This window comes from Garra rufa, chromosome 16 (genome assembly GCF_049309525.1).
Source record: "Garra rufa chromosome 16, GarRuf1.0, whole genome shotgun sequence".
In the NCBI taxonomy this organism is placed as follows: domain Eukaryota; kingdom Metazoa; phylum Chordata; class Actinopteri; order Cypriniformes; family Cyprinidae; genus Garra; species Garra rufa.
The window spans coordinates 44,903,188-44,924,432 of NC_133376.1; the positions used below are offsets into that span (position 1 = coordinate 44,903,188).

The 21,245-nt window shown below is 35.8% G+C and overlaps 1 protein-coding gene across 1 annotated transcript in view; it reads left to right on the top strand.

Moving 5' to 3' along the window:
* Positions 1 to 21,245, top strand: part of LOC141288170 (collagen alpha-1(XXV) chain) — a 185,553-nt gene that overhangs the window by 64,959 nt on the left and 99,349 nt on the right. The window lies entirely within an intron of this gene.

Here is a 21,245-nt window from a genome sequence, read left to right on the forward strand (position 1 = left end):
GTGTGTCAGCTAAAGGACTGCAGAAAATCTGGTTTGAATGCCTTCTTCTCACTCTAATTTTTGCATTAATCTAGTCCTAAAATGTCCAGGTCATAGTTTAAACCAAAAATTTAAAATGAAGCCTGCTAATAAAGCATATTTTCCATTAAAATTACTTGCTTTACTTGTGATTTTTATTTTTATTATTGTTAGAATGGCCAAGAATCAGCAGTCTCCACGTAAAACTGATCATGCAGACCAAACCGTAAGTTGAAGAGACTTGAAACTTGGAGGGATGGTAGTACTCACACCACTGACAACGTTACCAAGGCTCACCCCAATCGGCCTGACGGGGGCGCTACAGCGAACAAAAGTACGAAATCGAACTCCTAAACTGTCAGTCGCAGGCTCAAGTGTCTTATGTCTTTGGAATCCTTGGCTCACGTGGGACAAAACGCATGTCTCAGATTCGATCGTGAGCAAATGTTCGGGTGGTTCGGATTTTTTGAAAAATCTACTTTTGCAAACTATATGTAATTGTGGAGCTTGGCCACTTAGTGGCACTCTAAGAGGGAAAAACCTTAAAAATGGTTATAACTATGCAACCATTTGTCCTATCTACATGAAAATTGCTGTCCATGGTTGTGGTCTAAAGTGGCGCAAGTGTCTGTAAGGACAAATGCTTATCTCAAAATCATGGCCACCACTGGCCGATGAATTGTGAGCAACTATAAGACAAGGTTAACGTAGGGCAATTGGGGGGGGGGGGGGCATATTGCTTTTTTCAAGGGTGTAAACAATTTTACATTGCATTTTCGCACATACATATGATATTCAGATTATATTATAGAACAACTCATTCCGAACAACTTTGCCTCTAGAACCAAATCAAATCAAATCGTTTGTTAAATGATTGAGAAGATGTAAAAAAAAAACTACATTTGCGAAAATGCTGCAGTACAATTTTCTGGACTCTCTAGGTCAATAATTATCACAAAAAATGTTGAAATTTACTCATTTGGGAAGCTATAATGGGGTCGTTTAGAAAAGGGCCCTGGCAAAATTTACTTAAAATTAGGGATGCACGATATGAAAAATTTTAACCGATACCGATAGCCGATAATTAAGTCCTTCTTGTGGCCGATGCCGATACCAATACCCAATACGTTCATATTTTTATGTGATAATTTTGTGCACCCAGGAGAATACAAAATCTAAGATAAACTAATGGAATTTATATATCTGGGTCTAACAATCATAGCAAACATCAGTCCTGACTCTTCAAAAATGTTTTTATTTTTTGTGTAAGGCACCACAATTCTAAATAAAATAAAAGGCTTTGACATTTGTCAACCTGGAAAAAAAATGAAAAGTGCATCATGGAGTAACGTCAGATGTCCTAATGTCCATGGTAAAGCTTACGTGTAGTCCATTCTCATTGATCATATTATGAATGTGTGCAGCAACCAAATTGTACAAGGCGGGGAAAAAAACATCAGAATTGAGATAAAAACATCTCAACTTTTCAGAATGCCGCAAGCCCAACGCAGGTCATGTGACATGAACCAACCAATCAGCTTCATCCTTTCCCTTCATAACATTGAAAGCACTGCCAAGGTGGAGAAACAGCTTATCATAGCTGTATAGGAATAAACATTTTTAAATAAATTTAATAACAGAGCTCCTGCAAGCGATTTTTAATGCTGAAAATCCATTTATCCTTTGCTGAAACTTCTGCGTCTTTATGGAGAGCGCAGGTCATGGTTGCTTAGCAACAGCAGACGCCACTGGAGAGCAGGCTACAGAGCGGTTTGGAAAGAAAGAGAAAGCGGCGCACCTAGCGTTTTCCTCGCGTTTATAGGCGCGACATGTGAACGGCCCCTAAAACAGATTCACCGTGATGACGACCTCTGAAGTGAGATATAAGATTTGTCGTGTTAAAACTTGACGGCTTTTTACCTCCTCTTGGAATCCTTGCTAAACATGTGTTGCAAATAGCAATAGCATTGTCCTCCTCTGCCACCGTGAAAAACTTCCAGACCGGCGAAGACGATGATGACGACACAGATGATGACGTATTAAACGCGACTAAGTCCGAGAGTCACTCACTGCAGTTTACAGCTGCAGTCACTTGCACACGGAAAGCAGATGGATCTCAGATAAACCAGACTGATTGATTTACCAGCAAGAGTACTTTATCGGATCGGATTTCATTTATTTATCGGAGCAATAAAAATGACCTAATTTTTACTCATATCGGTCGATAATTTATCTGTCCGATAAATATCATGCATCCCTATTTAAAATCCTATAAAGTCTAAAGGAAAACTCAAAACTTCACGAAACCGGCTGCTGTCAATCAATCTGTTAAATGATCGAGAAGATGTTAAAAACCTACATTTGTGTCCTAGTTGTTTCAATCTGGAAAAACACTGTGATTGAATTCTCTGCACTCTCTAGTTCAATAATTATCTTTTTTTTATTTACACTTTGGAAAGCTATAATGAGGTCCTTTAGAAAAGGGGCCTGGCAAAATTTACCCAAAATTCTATAAAGCCTATAGAAAAAACTCAAAACTGTGAGCACATGCGACAGGTGATTCTAAACAAGCATGCAAAGTTTTAGTGAGATCGGAGACCATAAACGTTAAAAAACATAATATGTCTATGGTAAATTACCTGATTTTGCCAAAAAATGTTAAATAATTGATTTAGGTTGTTACAGGTTTGCTAAATAATGTCTTTTTTCATACGTGCTTAAATGCCTTAAAGTGCGTGAACCCCGGTAATCGCTGCTTGCAGCTATATTTGTTATTGTATTTATATATGTGTGTGTATACAGGGTTTAGTTTGGTTCTGATCAAGCATCACATCCACAGCTGTGGGACTACGGTGACCCAGCATTGCTGCTGAGAATCAATCTCTGTCCAGCTCCTTCTTGTTTTTGCAGATTACAAACAGACCAACGCATTTCTCTGTACTTGAAGTAAACTTCTCAGAAGAGCACCACGTATGTCCTAACAGCGAGCAAACCCTTCAAGACTCACAAACTGTCCCCGAGCGTGCTTGTTCCTGGCTGGACGGCTAATTTCCTACGAGAGAACATTGTTTTGTTAGTTTAACTAGAGATGGAAGTAATTTACAGCCACAAAACCACATACTCATTGTGACATCTTTATTTCTGTTCAAGAGGACAACAATAAACCTCATTGAAGTCGCATATTTACTTTAGCTTCAGTCTTTAGTCGCATGACATAGACCGTGTGCTCTCATTAACGAAAAATAGCCCCGTCCAAAGGCCTGTCAGTTCGCATTTGTATCATCAAATCCAAAGTCTCCCTCAATGGCAGTTAGCTGGACCACCGTAGTGGCGCTCGCTGCTCGTCCAGAGCCGGCGTTCTTCTCGCAGTCTGCTCCATATTACAACTGTGAACCCCCCATTGTGTTTAGCCTACACCAGAGCACAAAAGAGTCCTGCGAAATAGGACACATATTGTGCAATGTTGTTTTAGCCCACTGGGGAGAGGAACTTCAAGTGATAAAATCTCCAGGGCCTGGCTTATTTAGGGTTATTGGCCTTGTGCATTGAAGCGCTGTTGTTGTTCTTGTGTGCGTGCAATTGCGTTTGGGTGTTTTTCTGACTGTGGGCACTTTTTGTGTGGATTTTTATTAAAACTAACAGATTTAAACTTTTTTCTTTTTGTTTTGTTAATACTGTCTTGGTTTTCATTTGTATTTTTGCTGCTTTTCAGATTTAATTTAGTTTTATCATTGTCTAAGATAAAAAATAATAATAAAAATGGCTTTTTTTTTTTTTTTTTACATTATGATTATCCAAATAGTATGGAAGGCCATTTTCTTAAAAAATTGCGAATTCTTATCTCACAATTTTGACTTTTTTTTGTTTACATCTTGTAATTCTAACTTTTCTCAGAATTTTGTGATACAAACTCGCAATTCAGAATTGTTCTTAGAATTGTGAGATATAAACTCACAAATGTGAGTTAAAAATTCGGAATTTGGGAGATATAAACTGACTTTTCAGAGAAATTAAGTCAGAATTGTGTGATATAAACTCAAAAAAGGAAAACTTAAAAAAGTCAAACAAAAGTCAAACAAAATCAGAACTGCGAGTTTTAATCTCACAAATCTAACGTTATTTTTCACAATTGTGAATTTATATCACACAATTCTGAAAAAATATAAATCTTACAATTTTGACTTCATTTCTCAGAATTGCGAGTTTATATCTAAAAAAAAGCAGAATTGTGAGTTAGTATCACAATTTGAGTTTTGCTGGCAGTTGTCCAACAATTTTGTATGAATAAATTTTTCAAAATAAATTCGTAAAAAATAAAATAAATATTACTTATTTTTATTCATTTTACTATGTTGCATTTATTGTAAAACTGTAATTTTGTCATATTATTGGGGGGAAAAAAGCATTTTGTGCATTGTCTTTAATCATTGTCCAAAACCCAGAGATTTACTTTTCATCTGAATTTGTGTAATTCATTTTTCAACTTAAACTTCAACTGTTCCAACAATTGTCCAACAAAATTGGCAAGGACAGTGAAGAGACTTGTGATTTGTCAAGAATGTTAAAAAAATAAAAATAAAAGGTAAATGTTTTTCATTTTAAAATATGAAAAAAAAAAAAATTCTGCATAAATTTGAGCTTTGCCAGTTGAAGAATAACAGACATGATTATTGAATAAATTAGTAAACAAATTAGGATAAATATTACTTATTTTATTAATATTACTATGTTGCATTTCCAGTAAAGCTATAATTTTGTCATATTATTCAGAAAAAATTCTTTGCTTATTGTCCAAAACCCAGAGCTTTACTTTTATGTTTACTTTTTTTTTTTTTTTTTTTTTTTTTACATTTTTTAAAATATGATAACCTGGAATGTGGACATGGAATACAGCAATTCTCCAGCAATTTTGTACAAAGAAAGTTTTTTTTAATTGGCAGTGACAGTGAAGAGACTTGTGAGTGGCCAAGAACATAAAAAATAAATGTAAATATCACTTATTTTAATACTTTTACTGGATGGCTTTTTCAAAAACACTGTATATTTGTTGTATTATGCAAAAAAAGAAAAGAAAATGTATTTCATAGTGTGTATTTAGGACATATAAACATGGTGGTAACACTTTAATGTATTAACTAACAATTCATTTATTACAGACAGTATTCATTAATCTTGGAAAATTATTTTTACTCATCTAGAAAATCCTTCTTGATTTAGGAATTTTTAGATATTTTGGCTGGAAACAAGACAAAAAAACTAAGTAAGAAAAGCATTTTTTGCTGTGTTAAATTAAATGAATTGAAATGAAATAAATTAAACCAGTGAAAGTGGAAAAAACTGTGTTTAAGGGACTTTATTATTTTATAATGTCCACATGCCCTTAGTTGAGGAAACCCCCATATATAGGCAAGCAATTCCATGGCTTCATAGCTCAGTCCGGTGGTTTGTAATTGGTTTTGTGTATGCATATGTACAGGGTGTGTGTTGTTATAATAGTCTCTGGCTTGAATTAGTTGCAGCTTCAAAGTGTTCTGCATTGATGATCCATGTGTGGTTAAAACACAGCCAAAATAGAATGATACCAGATACACGCAGCACCGCTGTTCCTGAGCTGAGCAGATCATTTGATTTCTGAGGGGAGGAATAATGATGCATGGCTGTGATTCACATCACACTATAGGATATTCTGAAACTGAAGATGCAGACGAGGCAGCTGATGAAAGGTTGAGGGATGAAGGTAGAACTCAAGGAAGAAATACGGACAGACTAAACTTTCCTGTCTTTGTTTCTCTATTGTTCTGTGATTGTGTTTTGCAATGGAAAGTTTGTATAAAACTGACAAGCATATAAACTTAAGGAGATATTAGTTTGAATGAAATGTGTGGTTAATGTTATAAGCAGTTTTTTAGACAGTTTAGAGGCTTTGGATTTATTCGTGGAAAATTTTAAAGTTGCTGCATCCAAAAACAAATGTTTTTAATAGTAATTCATTTTTATGGTAATTCAAATGTCTATGGCGTCCATATGTTAATAATAGCATGCTTGAGCATTGCTGGTCAGCTTCTGATGAAGACAAGATGTTCATAATCACTGAACAATAAAGAGAAAGAAAAAAGATGTTTTTACTAGAGAGCTTTTCCTGCATATTATGTTGTTAATGTCCTGATGATGTATTGAACAATTTTGACATGCAATATTACAGAGGGAAACATTTGTCTGCACTTTGCGCCATGTTCCTGATCACCCAGTTGGAGTTTTGGTGGAAAGAGTGTAGATACAGGGCTTTACTTAAAGGGGAAGCTCACCCAAAAATGAAAATTGTGTCATTAATTACTCACCCTTATGTCGTTGCAAAACTGTAAGACCTTTGTTCATCTTCAGAACACAAATTAAGATATTTTTGATGAAATCCGAGAGCGTTCTGACCCTGAATAGACAGGAACACAACTACCACGTTCAAGGCCCAGAAAGGTAGTAAGGACATTGTTGAAATAGTCCATGTGACATTAGTGGTTCAACCATAATGTAATGAAGCTATGAGAATACTTTTTGTGTGCTTGGAGTAGTCTTCGACGCACATTCACAAGAGTACTGTAAATACAACAGAAAACACTGAATTTTGCAAAGACTTTAACAGTTATTCAAACACACAAAGCCTTCTTTTTTAAAGTCAGTCTTGTGGAAACCCAAACTTAAGATGTCTGCGCAAGTCTTTAGTCAAGGACTTTCAAAATGAAGAGCCTCAATGCCACGATTTACTGACTGTGTCGAGGAACGTTCCATTTCAGGTTGAAATTTTGCCCGGGATTCATTTTTTTATATTTACAAAAAAAAAAAAAAAAAAAAAAAAGATTTTTAGGTTATGAACTGAATTGAGTATTGAGTCTGAGTTCAATAAATCTCCATTAAATAAATCTTTCCATTGGGTCTTCCACATCACCGACACAAACGGCTCATGTCACTGCACTGGTTTCATTGTGGGCCGTGCCAGAGCGTGTGCCAGAGACCCTCTAGAGTCAGAGGTGGTCTTATGGACCTTCACATCAGAGTCGTCCAGCTGGGTCTGCAGAAGCCCTTTAAAGATAAACACATAAAAGTCAGTGTTGGACGGAGAGAGTGCAGAAGAACGCAGCCCAGGGGTGGGATGCCGAGTGGAAAGAAGAATTTGAAGGCTTGCAGAAAGCAGGAGATGTCAAAGAGTAGGTATCATGGGAATTTGGGGGTAGACCGAGCAGGATACGAAAGAAAGGAGAGGGGGAGTTAGATCCTGAATAAACAACAATGGTGTTTGATTTGGATGTGAGGTTCATCTTCTCTACAGACGTGAGGCGTTTGCTTGATAATGTTTGACCGCAGAGCCCGCAACACTCTGGAAAATAGCGAGAAGCCAAATGAAGGAAAAATACGCAATGTCAGAATTAATTTTCATGTAATGAAGCAGAATGAACAACTAATCAAGTTCTAAAATAAATAGAGAGAAAATAATGAGGTTTTGAGAACAATGCTGGTGAAATGAACTTGAATTTGTGTTTTGGATGCTGTACTGCAAAAAAGAATATTCTTTATCAGCATTTTTACATTGTCTCAAATGCAACAAGATACATTTAATTGAGAAGCAAGATGTTATATATACAATTCTGACTATTTCTCAGAATAGCAAGTTTATTTCTCAGAATTGTGTTTATGTCTTGCAATTCTGACTTTATATTACGCAGTTGCGAGTTTATTTTATGCAATTCTGAGAAAAATAGGTAATAACAGTTTTATAACAGTTATAACAATACGGTTTATTTTCATTTTTAATTCAGTGGCAGAAACAGGCTTTTATAAGAAACAAAAACTTAATTTTTACACAATTGTAATATCTTAATATCTTATCTTAGATGATTTACTGGAACACAAGACAAAAATTCTGAATAAGAAAAGGATTTTCTGCGGTCCCCAGAACAGAATTATTAAAGTTAACTAAAACCTAAACCATAAATAATAAATAATAAAATTTTTAAAAAGGCAGCATTTCTGAGTTAAATTTAGTTTAACTACTAAGTTTAGTACTAAAATATATGGAAGCCAGTTTCCGCCACAATAATAAAAAAAAGGTTATTGTGACTTTTTAATCTGACTTTTTCCCAGAATTGTGTGATACAAACTCGTAGCTGCAAGTTTTAAAGTCAGAATTGCAAGATATAAACTCACAATTCTTTTTTTCTTAGAATTGCTTGATATAAACTCGCACTTTATAAATCATAATTGTGAGTTTATATCACAGAATTCTGGCTTTAATTCTGACATAAACTCGCAATTCTGAGAAATAGTCAATAATTCAGACTTTTTTTCTCACAATTGTGAGTTAATATCTCACAATTCTAACTTTGTTTCTTGCATTTCTCACTTTTTTTCTTAGAATTGCATGATATGAACTCACAATTCGGACCTTTTTTCTCGCAATTGCGAATTTCTATCTTGCAGTTCTGACTTTTTCTCACAATTGAGTTTATATCTCAAAATTCTGACTTTGTTTCTTGCAATTCCGACTTTTTTTCTCACAATTGTGATATGAACTCATTATAAAGTCCAATTTTGAGGGGAAAAGACACTATGTTCTCAGAATTATGAGTTTATATCTTTCAATTCTGACTTAACTCACAATTGCATGTTATAAAGTCAGAATTGTGAGAGATAAACTCGCAATTCTGTGAAAAAGTCGCAATTGCGAAATATAAATTTGCAATTCTGAGAAGTCACAATTTTGAGTTTATGTCTTGCAATTCTGACTATTTCTCAGAATTTCGAGTTTGTCAGAATCAAAGTCAGAATTGCGTGATTTAATCTCGCAATTGTAAGTTATAAAGACAGAATTGTGAGTTTGTATCACTCAATTCTGAGAAAAAAATGTCAAAATTGTGAGTTTGTATCTTACAATTCTGACTATTTCTCAGAATTGCGAGTACATGTCAGAATTAAAGTCAGAATTGCGTGATTTAAACTCGCAATTGTAAGTTATAAAGTCAGAATTGTGAGTTTGTATCACTCAATTCTGGGAAAAAATGTCAGAATTGTGAGTTTGTATCTCGCGATTCTGATGATTTCTCAGAATTGCATGTTTATGTCAGAATTCAAGTAAGAATTGCATAATATAAATGCACAATTGCAATTTATAAAGTCAGAATTGGGAGTTTACATCTCGCAATTGTGACTTTCTCAGAATTGCACATTTATGTCAGAATTAAAGTCAGAATTGCATGATATAAACTCGCAATTGCAAGTTATAAAGTCATAATTGCAAGTTTGTATCACTCAATTCTGAGAAAAAAGTCAGAATTGTGAGTTTATACAGTATCTCATTAATTTTTTTTTAGAATTGCTAGTTTATGTTAGAATTAAAGTCAAAATTTATATAAATTTGAAATTGCGAGTTTGTATCACTCAATTCTGAGAAAAAAGGCAGATTTGTGAGTTTATATCATGCAATTCTGACTTTATAACTCACAAATGCAGTTCTAAGAAAAAAAGTCAGAATTGTGAGATGTAAACTCGCAATTGCAAGAAAAACACAACAAAACTTGGAATTTGGAAAAAAATGTGTTTAAATATTACATTTACTTAAAAACTATAATATTACCTCAGTGATATTGAAAGAATGCCCCAGAAAAGGATGTTGGTGGGCCTGACTTTTAAACTAGCATAACCAACAAGACTTCCTTGGTCAATGCTGGATGAAAAGCATTTCTATATTGGTCCACCAGCTAGACCAGGACTAAATGGTATTAACCCGTCTTGACTAGCATTAAAGGCTCATCGAATTTACATGAACTTGCATTACAAGTTTTTAGTTGCATTTCTGTTCTCAAAGAACAAACATACACCCACACACACACACACACACACACACACACACACACACACACACACACACACACACACACACACACATGTTGGGTTTACATGTTTTATGGGGACATTCCATAGGCGTAATGGTTTTTATACTGTACAAACCGTACTTTCTATCTCCCTACACCTAAACCTAGCCCTCACAGGAGATTGTGCACACTTTTACTTCCTCAAAAAAACTCATTGTGCATGATTTATAAGCCTGTTTCCTCATGGGGACCTGAGAAATGTCCCCACAAGGTCAAAATCTACTGGTATTCCTATCCTTGTGGGGACATTTGGTCCCCACAACGTGATGAATACCAGGTACACACACACACACACACACACACACACACACACACACGTCTCATTAAAACAGCATGTTTCATAGATCATACAAACGCCAATGCACACATTCACAACATGTAAACTGCTCTCACCTGTGTGTTTGTCTATAGGCTCCCCCTTGTGTACACACCTCTATGACACAGATTTGTAAAACTGTCTCTGTCTCTTGAACCTTTTTCCTACTTGCTGTTATGAATGATGCAAAATAAAACCAGGGACATTTATTATGAAACACATTAGTGTCAATTTTGATTTCATGTTATCTTTAATCTACAGTATCTGCCGTGTATGATGAATGCTTAGTGACTCCTTTTTTTCTTGGCAACCCTTTGCAGTACAAACTCAAGGTGGAGAGCAGGAGAGAGTTGTACATCTCAGGGCTTTGTATTGGCTCGAGCGTTTCATGACGAGTGCTCGCACATATTCAGACACACCCCTGACACGCTCCCCTATTGTGTTACAATGTGAGAGATGGTTCAGGGCCGGGCAGCTGCTGGAAGACAGTGGCGAGTGTGTGTGTGATTGATGGCCGTGTGTGTGAGTGTCTCATGAAACAGGATCCCGCAGAGCAGAGAAGAGATGGGGAAAAGAGAGAGGGGTTCAGTCAAAGGGCACACACTTGGCATTACTGCAAACACACTTATATTTGATCTATCTATCTATCTATCTATCTATCTATCTATCTATCTATCTATCTATCTATCTATCTATCTATCTATCTATCTATCTATCTATCTATCTATCTATCTATCTATCTATCTCTATCTATCTATTTGTTACAAAAAGTTGATTTTAACTAATAAAATGCTATGAAGAGGTTTTAATTGACTGTTTTTTTCTCTCTCTTTTCTCATGGTGCTGGCTGTGGCTTCACCGGGTCAATCCACCTGCTTCTCCACCAGGTATTTCAGTCTTTTTTTATACTGTGTCTGTCGTTCTCTTTCTCTGTCAGCAGCCGTCTATCACTGGGAATTAATACAATTTATGGGCTGTCATGCAGTCACGAGTCTTACAATGGGCCTCTCTGCTGTTGTTCTTCAACAGTGAGCAAGGTTACCTGACCTTTTCTGAATACTATGTTTATGCTTCCGTATGCAAAAAAGAACTAAAAATATACTTTAAGCAACATGAAAGCAATTGAAAATATTTATATTTAACAGTGGGTATTTACGTTGATTGTAAATGAAGGTAGATGCTACTTACAGTGAGTGTAAATAGTGGTAGATTTTGTTTGCTCCAAGTGTAAATAGCAACAAATAGCATCTTGTTTACTGTACATACAAATACTGATGCTTTTCAAACACATTGTAAATAGAAGTTAGGTAGAATAGAAGGTAAATCATATGAGCAGTCGTGGGTGGAGTTTCTGTTTTCACATTAGTTGAAGGTATTGAATTAAAGCACATTCCCGCCATTAAATAAAACATTTAAAAAAGGTAAAAGGTAAAAAACTTTTTTTTTAGGTTTGCATTATACAAACTCTCAATTCTGACTTTTTTCTCAGAATTGTGAGTTATAAAGTCAGAATTGTGTTATATAAACTCACAATTGCAAGAAAGTCAGAATTGCAAGATAAAAAAGAAAAAAATAGAAATTCTGACTTTTTTTCTTGCAATTGCGAGTTTGTCTCTCACAATTCTGACTTTTCTTACAATAATGAGATATAAATGTGCAATTATGAGTTATAAGTCAGAATTGCATGATAAAAACTCACAATTGCAAGAAAGTCAGAAATGAAAGATTCTGACTTTTTTCTTGCAATTATGGGTTTAATTTCTCGAAATTCTGACTTTTTGCAGAATAGTGAGATAAATTCACAATTGTGAGTTATAAAGTCAGAATTGCAAGATATAAAGTCACAATTCTGACTTTGTCCTTAGAATCGTGAGATATAAATTTAAAATTGTGACTTATAAAGTCAGAATTTCATGTTAAAAACTCACAATTGCAAGAAAGTCAGAAATGAAAGATAAAAAACGCCCAATTCTGACTTTTTTCTTGCAATTGTGAGTTTATTTCTCACAACTGACTTTTTTCTTGCAATTATGGGTTTATTTTCTCGAAATTCTGACTTTTTGCAGAATAGTGAGATAAATTGGCAATTGTGAGTTATAGTCAGAATTGCAAGAAATAAAGACACAATTCTGACTTTTTTCTTGCAGTTGTGATTTTGCCTCTTACAATTGACTTTTTTCTTGCAATTACGGGTTTATTTCTCGTAATTTTGACTTTTTTCTCAAAATAGTGAGATATAAATTTGCAATTGTTAGTTTTAAAGTCAGAATTGTGATATATAAAGTCACAATTCTGACTTTTTTCTCAGAATTGTGTGATATAAACTCACAATTAAAAGAAAGTCACAACTGCAAGATAAAAACTCACAATTCTAACTTTTCTTGCAATTACGAGTATATTTCTCGCAATTCTGAACTTTTTTTCTCAGAATAGTGAGATATAAACTCACAATTGTGAGATATAAAGTCACAATTCAGACTTTTTTCTCAGAATTGCGTGATGGAAACTCACAACTGCGAAAAAGTCAGAATTGCAAGTTAAAAGCTTGCAATTCTGACTTTTTTTCTCAGAATAATGAGATATAAACTCACAATTGTGAGCTATAAAGTCAGAATTGCGAGATATAAAGTCACAATTCAGACTTTTTTCCTCAGAATTGTGAGATATTAACTCATAGTTGTGAGTTATAAAGTCCAATTTTTAAGGGGGAAAAAAAATCATATGCTCTCAGAATTGTGAGTTTATATAACTCTCAATTCTCAAGTCACAATTGCAAGTTATAAAGTCAGAATTGCGAGACACAAAAGCAATTCTGAGCAATTGTTTATATCTAGCCATTCTGAATTAATTTCTCAGAATATCAAGTTTGTATCTCACAATTATGAGAAAAAAAGCCAGAATTCTAAAAAGTAAACTTGCAATTGCAAGAAAAAACATCAGATTTGTGGGATAAAAAGTCGCAATTACCTTTTTTATTTTTCATTCAGTGGTGGAAATGGGCTTCCATATTATTGCAAGAACTGTTTTATCCTGTTTTTAACATTTACTCAAATCATAAGACTTGTTGAGAAGCTACTTTCCTAAACAATCCAACACATTTTTTTGCCTGGCACATTTTTTTGGTCCTTTTCTTTAGAAAATGTAAAAATCTTGTTTGAATTTTGTTACTGTGAAAAATGAATTGAAGAATAACAGTTGTTACTTAAGATTTAGCATGCCAACTCTCTGTCTGACTCACTGTTTTGTATTCGCGTAAAGGTTTTTTGTGCCCAGTAATGGTTTATTTACACTATAAAATTCCGATAACAATTAAAAAGGTCCTGTCAGACATTCACCAGGAACTAAGCACGTTGGGAATTAATTTGATCGCGAAAAGAAAGTCTTAGTCTGGGTCTTTGTGGTGTTTCTCCTTCATATGGAAGTGATTTGTGTATTGCAGTGAGTCTGGATACAATCGTTCATTTTTTTTTGTCTGACTGGCTCTTCATTGAGAGTTGCTGCGATGTTGTTCACCTTGTCTAAAAACACCCCCCTCCTCATGCTTTGAGGAAATGAATTACTTGTTAAGAAGGGAGCTGCTTTGTGTTGTCTGTTCATGACAAATTGCTAAATATGTAGTGCTTATTGCACTGTCGCTAACGTGTCTCTCTGATGGAGGACATGATCTACAGCATGTGGTGAAATTAGACTGAGTGTTTCTGTTGAAAACATAATGATGACTAATGGAATAGTGTGGAAAGTGAAGTATGCACGAGTGTGCATTGAGGACAATGTGTGTTCATTTGCTACTTGATCACTAGGACACAAAACAGTGGTTTCTGAAAAAATTGTTAGTGCTTGCTTGTGCAAAACTTTCCATCGTGATGCCAGAATTAAATTTTCTTAAACATTTACTCACCCGCATGTCATCCAAGATGTTCATATCTTTCTTTCTTTAGTCGAAAAGAAATTAAGGTTTTTAAGGAAAACATTCCATTCCATTCTATATGGATTTTTCTCCATATAGTGGACTTCAATGGGGATCAGCAGGTTGAAGGTCCGAATTGCAGTTTCAATGCAGCTTCAGAGGGCTCTACACAATCCCAGCCAAGGAATAAGGGCCTTTTCTAGCTAAATGATTGGTCATTTTATAAAAAAAAAAAAAACATTTATATACTTTTTAACCACAAATGCTCATCTTGCACTAGCTGGACTTCACACATTATATACTCACGTTGGAAAGGTCAACGAGACGTAGACGGAAGTACCAACACAGTGTTCAGAAAGCGAACGTGCAAAGAAAGTCAAACACTTATTTTTTTCAAAAATAAAGGTAAAATAAAGTCGATGATTTTGAAGCTGGAGAAAATGAAATGGGAGTTTTTCACCCTACCCTACCTTTTTGAGCCAAAGTACACAGATGAATTTTTTTTTTCCTCCGTTTTCCTCAAAAACGAAAATTTATCTTCGTCTGATGAAAGAAAGACATGAACATCTTGGATGACATAGGGGTGAGTAAATTACCAGGAAATTTTTATTCAGGAGTAAACTAATCCTTTAAGTCTCTAAACAGGGTTTCTCATCATAATGGTGATCTTGTTGGTAAAAAAAATAGGTAAAATGAACTAATTCCTATTCATTTTACAGCCTAATGTATGTATAATCACACTCAAACTATTCTAGCACTAATTTTCAGGTAGTATTTAAAAAAAAAAAATTTAAATGAAGACTGAAAAAGTTTAGTGACATTAAAGAAATGCCATCGCGTTGTAGCTTGCTTATAACCAATGTTGGGCACGTTACTTTAAATAAGTAATTAGTTATAATTACTAGTTACTTCTTACAAATAGTAACTGAGTTTAGAATAGATTAGAATATATATACATAAAGTAACTAATTACCAGGGAAAGTAACTACTGTGTTACTTTTAAAAAAAAAATGTCAAATAATTTGGATGCCCCCAATATTAAATAAGTTAAATGAATAAAACAATGTACACTAATCTACACTATTTTAATGTTGCTGTGAGACAATGTGAGAGACACCATCCAGGGGCTAAATATCACATTATTGGGGTCGCTTCAACCCGAGGACATGAAAAACATCCCACAGCAACACTGTTAAACCCTCGGCACCGGTGTGGTCTGTCTCGTTTTGAAACTGCAAAGTGTCTACTTTTATTTGTCTAAAGTCATACTAGCAAGAAAACAATGTGCTTTTGTAAAATAAATAAAATTAACAGGGTGCGCTCTGTTCCACCTAGGTCTCCGTCACCTCTCTTCACAGACACGTAAATGAAACAACCAGAATCTCTGTGAATACCTGTTTCACAGACATGAGAAATATATGTATAGAACACTTGAAATGTCTACTTTCAAATGAAGTAAGTCATGTTGAAAACAAATATTCTCTGATAAAGTAATCAGTATGATACCAATGCAAGCTCCAGTTTTTCCTGTATAACTCATCAATAATCATACACAGGAGCTGCGCTTTTAAAATTTTAAACATCTACATTAACATCCCATATGACGTCTGTAAACAAACGTGAACATTCTTCAAGTTCATCTCGGCTACTTTTCGTTTCAGGAAGAAAACGTACTGAGAGGAACAAGCCAGAATGTACCTCAGAAGAATTTTTTTCCCACTTTTTTTTTTTTTTTTACAATTTATTTTTGCCATTTTTTGTACCAGAACAGATCAGAAATGACAGGAAGCGAAGTGGGAGAGAGATAGGGGACGGGATCGGGAAAGGTCCTCGAGCTGGGATTCGAACACGGGACGCCTGGGGCGCAAGGGTGCTTACAAGGCTATCAGTGCTGACGTAAAGCCACATTTTTATTGTCAGTAATGGTTACGGGGGAAACAGTAATTAATTTGATTACTCATTACTAGGGGTGCAACGGATCGCAGATGATCCGTGATCCGTATGGACCGGACCCCACGGTTCGGTACGCATGTGGTTCGCGGATTAACTGTTAAATTGAACCTTCATAGAGTAAAAGTGTATAATTTGCATATGTTTTGTCTTGCCAATTTAACCATTCAAACTACTTAAACTGCTGCAGCAAAAGAGAACACGCGCGCTGTTTCTTTCTTTTTTTTCCCGTTGCCGCACATACCTGAAGCGAGCACGCGCACAGAGAGAGAGAGACGCGCGATTCAAACTGCGTGATTCACAGATTGATTCCTCTTTAAAACTTCTCTTAACATACATACAAAGTTATGTTTAATAACCGTTTTGGTATTCTGGTAAACACAGTCGGTTATGTCTTCAGTAAACCGAAACAGCTAAGAAAGATGCGTGCCAGTATTAGAGACGTGCATTAGGCCTTAAAGACACAGCGTCCTATTTATACCTGCAGTGAGAAGCACTAGTTATTTTACAATTAAATATAAAATTTCTGCACCTGAATACTAGTGTTATTGATTTTATTAGTAACTTTATGTTGTATTCATCTACACTTGTCATTTTTGTAATTGACTTTATTAGTTCAGCTAGTAGTTTTTGCTGTGGATTAGAAGTACTTAAAGTTAGCATTCAGTAATTATTAAAAAAAAAAAAATTGTTTTGTTTGTTTTTTGCTGATCCGAAAAATGATCCGATCCGTGACTCCAAATCCATGATATGATCCGAACCGTGAGTTTTGTGATCCGTTGCACCACTACTCATTACTGAAAAAAGTAATGCCAGTAGTAACGCCGTTTATTTATAACAGCATGATTCCCATCACTGTTCATAACCTACATTTAGCTTTTACTTATGCTGATTGTATTTAGGCTTCAAAATTCCTAAAGTTTGCGAAGATTACCAATCCGAACATAATGTGTAAGAATCATACATTTTTATTGGTCACAGAGCTTATTTTCTCTACTAATCCTTTAAATCTGAGGGAATTTTGTCTGAATGCATTGTCTGTAGCACAAATGTTGTGGAAAAAGTTACTGCCAAAGTAAAAAAAAAATAATTAATGAGCAATAGTAATAGTGATGAATGCCTTAGCAAACAACACCAAATTGCTTTCTCTCACCCTTAAAAACACGTACGCACACACAAACACATACTTACTCATGGTGAGATCTTGTCACAGACGATTTGCCTCCCCAAACTCCTCATTCCTGCAGAAGCTGAGTTATGGCGAGCTCAGTGGGAGTTCAGCGGGGTCTACGACCTCCTCCTGTCATCAGTTTGGGGACGTCTGTCCGCACGGTCCCAGCAGAGAGACAGCCAGGCTCACACACAGGCATTAGTGTAGCTTGGGAGCTGATTAGCATCTCTTAAACTCTACATTACGTTCTCTGACAAGGTATAGGACCGGCGATCTCCTCCAAATTGCAGAGGGGGTGTAGTAGTACTGAGCGATTGCATTTTTCAGAGATCAAGAAATCAAAGGGTGTGATAAGATCTCCTCACAAGTAATCGTTCTGTGTGGTCTTAACCTCCTTGACCTTACAGTCAGAGAACAGAAGACAACTTGTTTCGAAGCACAACTGAACCTCTTTACTGTGAAAACAGCGAGTGGTCTGGTTGGCCGGCCACCAAGTGAACAACAATCTCGTAGCCAATGACGGTCCATTTAGGGAAAATGGGAAATCACCTTTAACCTGTGAAAACATGTTTAGAATAGTGGCCCGCTGCCAGATCAAGCTAGCAATAGCGGACATGGTCTTGGGTCGCTTTACAACAAGGCGTCAGTCAAACAACAGAAATGTGGTTATCTACTGTAGCAAAACAGGCCCAGCGAGAGAACTTGCGTTACACTTGAAACCAAATAAAAGGTAGTAAAACGACAGCTGTACAAACGCAAAGATGAGAGCTTGACAGTTTAGCGTATTTTATGGGGCATCGCTGTGTCAGTTGAGTGATGCTGGGAGTTCGCTGTGGGGAACTTCGTAGCGTGAGATCAAACGCTGTTGCGTTCAGTTCAATAATAAACTCCTCCCTGCCCGAACGCGGCCGTTCTTCACCCTGGTCTACAAACAAATTTTATGACTGTACAAGGAGACATAAGGTCCGTCCAGGCCTTGTTGTGTCGAGCACAGGCTTCCGTGAGCTTTAATTATGATGCATTTTAGATTATAGAAATGCGTGTGTTTTATATTGTGGTAGTAAACCATGTGTACTTCTCCAAACCAAACAATTAGTGGTGGATCCTGATTTATGGGAACGATGAAGGTTGTAACTCTTAAATCTCTTGAATGCTGAAAGTCATTGACAGGGGAGCGTTACAGCAGCCAATGCTACACATTCTTTTGTTTTGTAGTTTAACTTGTCTGTGACCATTTGCACTACTTATATTAACTACTGTACATGTTCTAGTTATATATCTGTAGTTGTTGTTGTTGTTGTATCACTACATTTAAGTGTGATATTTAAAGGGAACTCCAGGTATTAAGACTTGTGTGGCTTAATATAACATAAATGATGTCTCTTACTGAAAGAGGTTTATGTTATTTAAAAAATCCACATCGTTTTATACATATTTTGGACTATAGGGGGCGCCGTTATTTTGATGACGTCAAATAGTTGCATTCGGTGAGCTACTGGTGCTACCTGTTGCTATTTTTACCTCAACACAACTCGGAAAATAAAATACTGATACAATAAGCACAGCTACTTAACCAGGCTTAACCAGATACTTTACTATCGATTTTCCCCACCAGGAGTCTAAAGCCCCCAGATATCAAGTAAAATCTGCACTGAGAAACTCCTCCAGTAGCTGTGGTGTCATGACAAGTGTTAACATGTTTACATCCTGTCAGGATGGCATCTAGCGTTTCTTGTTTCTGTCCTTTAGTAGCTGTGATCTACTAAAAGCCTCAAAGGCACGAGCCCTAAAGTGGAAAGAACAAAGACGCGGTTATTTAGGAAGTTTTATTCGTCCACAGGCATCTTCTCATTATTTTTTCCTTTTTATATTGCTAGGAGAGCAGTGAAGACTTACATTGCTTATCTTGTTGCACTTCCCCTGAAAAATTACAACTAAAAGCCGCACAATGTGGCATTGTATCAGTATTTTATTTTAGGAGTTTTGCGGTAAAAATAGCAACAGGTAGCAACCATTTCACATAATCAAAATAATGCTGCACTCCATAGTCCAAAATATGAATAAGTGTATAATATTTATATTATTTTTAGTAGGAGACATCATTTCTGTTATATTAAGCCATACAAGTCTTAATACTAGGGTACTAGATCTGTTGCGGGACATAGATGTGATTTTGCAGGACAATGCGGGACACTTGTGAGACAGATACATCTTCTACAGTTATGCTATGTAAAGACTAATTACGTCTGTTGACATATGCATTGATTTATGTTTATGTTTTTATGAGAGTAAAGAGAATCCACCTGCGAGAGAAGAGATTTGTGCTTGCGCATTCTGATGTGCCCCCGCATTACAATAATGTGCTCTAGACCTTTGTCATTAAAATAACGTCAGTAACGCCTCACATAAACTATTAAAATAAGGAGAAAGTCACTTCTGAAAGCTGCATCGATTTTCTTAAATTGGTTCAAATGAATGAAGAATAACGTGTTTTCCCGTGTGTCAATAACTTTCTGTGTCTAATAACTTATTGGTATATTTTGTACTATTTGCTTTCAAAAGTGTTAATGCAAACTGTGAAGCTGAAAGATAGGAGATCGAAAAACAAGGTAAAATGACATGCTTGCGATTACATTTTTATGTCACATTCACTTTTGTTCATACTATCGGGTAGGTTTTGGTGTAGTGCAGATGGTACGTTATTTTAAAACGTCATGAAGCATCAGAGTTATAGCGCCACTTAATGGACATTTTAAGTCAGAGCTGCGGTGACACATACAAAACCAACGTCACATAAAACATATAACATTCATCTGTTCTGGGGAAAAAACAGAACACTTCAGCGCCACTCAGTGGACATTTCACATCGAATATGTCACGAAACATGCCGAAAAGTTCCCACAGGTACGTTTTCATCATGAGATGAGATTTATTTACACTGGTAGTTAAGGACCAACAATTGTACTTGTTCTATTTAGATATCTTTAGTTCAATTGTAGTATCGCTAAATGTCATGTAGTTTCATTTCACAGAGCAAATACTTCTTTCTGTAGTTCTAGGGTTGAATGTGATGCAAATAGTAAAATTAGTAAAAATGATTTTGTTCTGGGTATTTACATTAATGTTTCATGTGGTTTGGTTTGAAAGCACTAATGATAAGTGTTCCTTTGTCTCATAATTTCTCTGAAAAGGTGAAGGTGTGACATTTTAAAGGGGTCATCGGATGCCCATTTTCCACAAGTTCATATGATTCTTTAGGGTCTTAATGAAAAGTCTCTAATATAATTTGGTTAAAGATTCTCAATAGTTGTGTAAAAAAAACACCCTTTTACCTTGTCAAAATCAGCTCTGCAAAATATCAGCTAATTTTATCGCATGGGCCCTTTAAATGCAAATGAGCTCTGCTCGCCCCACCCCTCTCGGGAGGGATTATGAGCTTTAATGTTTACTTTAGCCACATTTAGCCGCGTTTAGCTGCATTTAGCCGCATTTATCAGCGAAACTTGCCAACAAGCACATTATTAAGAAAGGCAGTTTGCAAAGATGCATAAAAAAACCCTTATATTCACTTCTGCTGTGGGTGAAGCTGCATCACAAATGATTCACATGAAGATAGACGCATATGTAGATCGGGATCGGCGCTTTCCTTTTAAAAATGAAAGTAACATTGTCCTCTCCCTCTTAAGCAGCTCAGATGTTGGTAGTAAATGACGACTGCTATGTTCATTATTACATCCAACAACAGAACACCTCAATCGCTCATTTAGAGTCTTCCTCTGCACCTGAGTCACACAATGGCGATCGTATTCGGACTGTTTCAGCTCGGTGAGGGCGGGTTTAAGGTAAGGCGCTCATGTCAATCAACTGTGTGCCGTCACAACGACAAGCTAAGAATGACCTGATTTTAAAAAGCGGATATTACTTTTAAAAATTAAAAAATACCACTGGGTGGATTTTTATCAT